Here is a 6,000-nt window from a genome sequence, read left to right on the forward strand (position 1 = left end):
ATTCTTCCTGTTGCTTTTACAAGTTCAATTTCATTGGTGTAATAGTGAAAACCAAGCCAGAGGGTGTTTTTTAATTTGTTTTCATTGTTGCAAGTTTAAACTTGACAGCTTGTGTATAGATGTCTTTTTAAAGGGGAAAACTAGAGATACAGCTCCCTCTGTCTGTCCTGGGGGTGCCTCTGGTGTCTTTAGAGAGCACCTGCAAATGATCACAGGAGGAGCATCTTTATTGCCAACAGGAAAACAACATGGGGATAACTTGGTTTACAGGTCAGTAGTTGTTTTAAGTTACATTAACTGGAATTTTAAAAGAGCAAAGGTTGTGTTCTTAGCTGAAAATGCTTCAGTGGAGGTGCCTAATTCAAAATACAGAAAAACAAACCTGTGCAGTGTCTCAAAATTGGTAGGTTATTGTTAGAATGAAATATGTATGTGTAAAAGTTCTGTCTGTTCTTTAGTGCCCATACAATTTTTGCAGATCTAACAGCAGCAAATACACTTCATGTTTTTGACCCTTCATTTAAAAAACATGCCCAAACTGTGAAACATTAGTGAATGACAGAAGCTGGAATGAAAATGAATGACACTACATAAATCACACTTGAAAATTTATACATGTTGGAATACCTAAACAAAAGCTTGGGGTTTATGTACTCCATTGTCATCTCTTCAGTTCCAGTCTGTGGATGTGATTCTGGCAGAGAAAATATAGACTGTCTGTGATTTATATTTGTATTGAAAGAATACTGGAGCTCAGAATAGGTTTCTGCTAGACATACCATGTTATTAGAACTTTATATTAGCTGTAATTATACTAATGATATTAACATAGCATTAACAAGGTCACAACACAAGTTAGTAACTGTAAAAAACCTCAAAGCATCGTGATAGCTTGTACACTAAAATGTGTGGAAGCTTAGTAATCACTTAGTCATCAACAATCCGGGCCAGGAAAGATTATTTTTTAATTTGAACAATATTTTAAGCTCATCCCTCCACATCTTTCTTGTAAATTATAGATATACCTTTTTTTTAATCAAGTAGTTTCACACAGAAGAACATCTTTTGTAGACGTTGCTAAGAACTGAAATGAGAAGTATTGACAGTCCAGGCTGATAAGTATCTGAAAATGGAGATGATATGAAACTGTTTGGTAATACAGTGCAGAAGCCACACTCTCAGGAGAAATGAGACATGCATGCCTGTTAATACCTGCACAGCCTTCAGCTGTGGGTGCTGCCTTGCTGTGGAATGGTGGGATTGTGGAGGTTGGAAAAGACCTTTCAGTCATCCCAGCACTGCCCAGTCCATCCCCAAACCACGTGCCCCAGTGCCACAGCAGGCATGACATGTCCCTGAATCCCTCCAGGGATGGTGCCTCAGCCACTCCTTTGGGCAGCCTGCTCCAGTGCCTGACAGTATCGTGTGTATGCCTTGTTTCTAAAGTGGCCCAAATGGAAACTGAAACCTTGGTGAGCAAGGAGAGCTGGCACAGCAGGGGTTAAAGTCGGTAGGCTGGTGGTGGGCTTCTCTGGAAGCAGGAAAGACTTGAAACTCTGCAAAACAAGGCTCACTGAGAATGGGGCAGTGCAGGCTGACTGCCAGCACGTGTGTGACAGTGACTGAACGTGATGATGCTGAATTAAACCAGTTCTTGAGTGGAGGCAGGTTCACTGGTGTGTAGTATAGTGCATTCCAGAATGCCTTTGTGAGTTTTAGAAAACTAAAGTTAGGGAAATTATCGTTTTAAAAATCCTTGGAATTGAAGCTTGTATATTTCTTTTAACTGCCTCTCTTTGGAAGGGCAGGAGGATGGCAGAAAAAATTGAGACAGAAGGGTATTTAGTCTCTAGTGTTGCTGCACCTATTTACAGATAGGAGAAGTTTCCACTCTTGTAAAAAACATGAGCTCTGTACCTCAACAGCACACATCCTGTAGTTATCACTGTTACTCAGGCTATTAAAAATTACATAAAGTATATTAAAAAAAATACTGTTGCTCAGTACATATATTAAAAAATACTGTTACTCAGGCTATTAAAAACTAATAGGTGATGCGAAATCATAAAATAATAGATTATTTACTGAGCTTAAATACTCTGAGCAGGCAAATGCCCTGCCATGTATTTGTACTGCACTGGAGAGTATTCTGAACAAAGGTGATGAAGGCATGCCTGGGGATTTGCCACAGCAGCCTTTCCACCAGGAGCCTGCCCGTTGCTCATGTCTGGTGTGAAATAAACCCAGCAGAGCTGGGCTGCACCTGCACACCTGGGCAGGAGCACTGCTGGAGCCAGCAGTGTCTGACTGACTGACTGACTGACAGGCAGATTAAAATCTCAGCCTCCCCTCAAGTGTGCCAGTGTCTTACTTTGCAGAGCACTGAGTTAAGGCTGCATTAACAAATCTCGAGTTGTTTGGGAAAGATCACATCGCAGGCTCAGCGCAGAGGGCGTTTTCTGGTTGCTGTTTGGACTTGGTAGCTTTTGTTCCTCCAGGCAAGCTGGCTATTGTTCTTTTAAAATTAAGTGAAATAACAACTGCAGTCAGTATTTGTCTCTGAGACAAAAACAATTAATGAAGGTAATTGCAGTGACCATTAGATCCAGTTGTATACCAAAGGGAGCACAGCCCTCTGTAAATACCACATTTCCTAATAGGTCAGTAATTCAGCAGCATATTTTAAATACTCTTTCATAGTTTATGCACTCCCATAGTTACAGTTGGCAAATATTTTACTTGACCTAATCAAGTTTTAGCTGTTTTCAGGTTTCTGTTTCATTTGAGCACTCTTTGTACAGAAAAAAAAAATGTTACAAGTGGTTGGGTTTCCAGAGAAAAGACAATCCATTCTTTTTTTCAAATACAGTCTTGAGCAAAGAGAACTTTGCACCTTTTTGTTTAGTGTTTGGGGGTTTTTTGGTTAGGTTTCGGTTTTTTGTTTGTTCGAGTTTTTTGTTAGTTTCTTAACTTTTATGATGAAATAAGGATCTCAGAATTTCTGCTGTAGTTTCCTCTATTGAAGTAATTCATTATTTGCATAAGGGATACAGAATTAATGTTGTCTGCTAAACAGAACTACTGCCTGTCATTCTCCCTCACACAGGGTGCCACCTGACCTGGCATAACTGCCTGGCACTCCCTATAGCCTAGAGAATATCAGGCATTCCTCAGCAGGCATTCACAGTTTGTTCCTCTTCATTCAGTAGTGATGCTGTGCAGTAAATGTGCTGAACTTGGGTTTTATTTTCTCTAAGCAAAACCCTCGCTTGTAATTCTGCTTATTCTTGCATGTCAAGTTATGAGATGCTGCTGTGTTCAAGGCACCATGTCACATTCAGTGCTGACAACACTCATTACCTTTGTGGTTAATGGTGCTCCAAGTTTTCCCCTGGGCATGAGAGTATCAATTCTCCTGAAACACTAAAGCTGAATTCCAGCCTTCATGGCAGCAGAGAAAACCATGCTAATTGAAGCCCTTTATCTTTCCCAGAACTATGTATGATAGTAAAGCAGAATCTTTCTGTATTTCCCTTTTCCATTTTCCCCCTTTCTCTTTCCCTCCTTTAAGTTTCACCATACTCCTTTCCCATCTCCACCCCCTCTCGCTTCCCTCAGGATGGCCTGGTCCTTTTTGACCCCTTGCTTCTTATTTTTAGGAGCTGCAGTTCTTTCCATCCTCCCCTGCCCTCTGGTTGCCACTCTAGGAGATGTATGCAAAGGTTTGAACTGGAGGAAAAAAGGCTCGTTGCTATGTCCTGCTTATGTGGGACTTACCAGCTGATCAGCTCATCTTCAACACACCAACTTTTGCTCTCTGAAGCATAAAAGCCTTTCTTTAACATGAGCCTTTACAAATGCATCCTTGAAAGTATTTCTTACTCTTTATACCCTCAGGAATTTTGAAAGAATTCAAGACAGGACCTCTGAGTTTTTTAGATGATGGGATTTATTTTTCTTTCCTCTTACATAGGCAGGAAGGCTCAACTTGACTGCATGGCTCAGAAGGTCACAAGACACTCAGTTACAAGACCTTTTAATGGTTTATTGACCAATAAAACACTGTTAACAAGCATATTTATCTTTTTGACCCAATCCTTCAATATTTTGTCTTATGGACCCATGTTGCAGTGTAAGCTTTCCTAGCCAATCATGTTATGACACAAACCTACAGTATTGCCTTCTAAACTTCTTGTTTACCTTTGTAACTACTTTGTTTCTATATCTTAAACTCTAAACTTTACTTAGCTTAACGTGTCTGTCCTTTAAACTATAAATCCGCATTCTTCCTTCCAGCGCCTGAGTTTGGGAGCCTTTTCCAAAGTCTCAGGTCAAATCCTGGGTTTAATTCTAATCTTTGGCTTACAAACAGAAGTCCTGAGAGTTCCCTGCGTTTTGGATTCCAACAATATCCTAGTAAGATTCTTGTTGAATTTGAACAGCTGCGTGAAAATATTTTTCAATCCAGCTTTGTAATCGCTGTTTTTCCCTGTGAGCAATTTCTTTAATCTTGAATGCCAGTTCAATCCATTCCCAGAGGAGGCTGCTGAGTGGCAGGAGGCGCTTTGCCAGAACCAGACTGACTTTGGGGACAGCTTTGGGGGGAGCTGGAGATTTGGGGTCTGCAGCTTAGCAGCTCCTCATGCTGTCCCTGAAGCAATCCTGCATGGCAAAGCAGGGAATGCCTGAGCGTGGCTCTGGCTGCCAGCTGCAGCCTGCAGGGACTGCTCAGTGGTGTTAGGGGCTGCAGGATCCCTCTGGCAATACGTGGTGGAATTGGTGATAGTGCAATTTACAGGTGCCTTGGGTAGCCATAAAGACTGAGGGTTGTTCTTGGATGAGGAGGATTTCATCATTCCCAGAAAGAGTAACGCACACGGCTTTTCCAGGGCAGGGTAAATTGCAGGGATACATCTTCTGCAGTGGAGAGAAGTGTTTCATTTGAAAGATGGCTCTTTGGGAATACCTCTTCCAGTGATTAAAGTCGAGATATAATTCAAATTGCCTGAGTCATGCTGCCATGTTTTTCCCCGAATTATGCTAGGCTGGTGGGCAGTTAGCAATTATATGGGATCTGTCCCTGTGTTAAATCCAGCAGCTTGAAATGCTCTAAGGTTTTCAAGTGGTCTTGGGAGAAAAGATAAGAAATGTTGGAATGTGTGTGACTGGTATCCAGTTGGCTTTAATAATTATTATTAGCTCTATTTGCATTCACTGCAGCCACTGCTGCCTTTCCAAAATCCCAGGAGAAGGGAGTTGCAGCCCCTTTTCTGCTACGAAAAGCCCTGACAGCTTTTCGTGGCAGAAAGGGGCAATGGCACAGAAATAACATTTTCCTTATTGTAGCAAAATGCAGAGGTAAAGCTTAGGCAGGCCTGAAGGGTTTTGAGATGCCTGAATGTGACACAAAAAGCTGTGATTTCACTTAAAATAATGATCTTAAATACACACAATCTGTAATTACTTGATGTGAATTTGTTTTAATAGGTCATTTAGCAAAAACTGTGCAGATGAATGTTACTCCTGGAAATGAAAGCAATTTAGTAAAGCAGAGCTATTAATCCTTGTTCAACAAAAATTTATTAGCTTGGCTATGTTGCAATTGAGGCGAAGAAGCCATGTCTCTCTCACAACTTTTTTCCTGAACAGGCTAACCTGTCTGGGGCAGCTTGGGTTTCCATCAGTGATATTCTAATTAAATAGCTCCTGAGCTGATTTGCAAGTATGTCAAACTGTCATTAAATACCAATTCATGTTCTATCTTCAACTGCTTTCTTTGCAATGCCTGCAATTGTCTTTTTGTAGCAATTATGGCAGCTATCCCTCTGTTTAGAATGATTAAAAGTAGTAAAGTAGTGTGTGAGGAGGAGCACACCATGTTACAATAAATCAGAAAGAGGTTGACAGGCAGTTTGGGCAGATGCAATTGTTTGGGCTTTGGTCCAGTAGTGGGTTGTTTGGTCCAAGGAGGTTAAAGACTGTTGGAAGCCTGTAGTTTTT

The sequence above is a fragment of the Pyrgilauda ruficollis genome, unplaced genomic scaffold (genome assembly GCF_017590135.1).
Source record: "Pyrgilauda ruficollis isolate IOZ18807 unplaced genomic scaffold, ASM1759013v1 scaffold118, whole genome shotgun sequence".
NCBI classification, from domain to species: domain Eukaryota; kingdom Metazoa; phylum Chordata; class Aves; order Passeriformes; family Passeridae; genus Pyrgilauda; species Pyrgilauda ruficollis.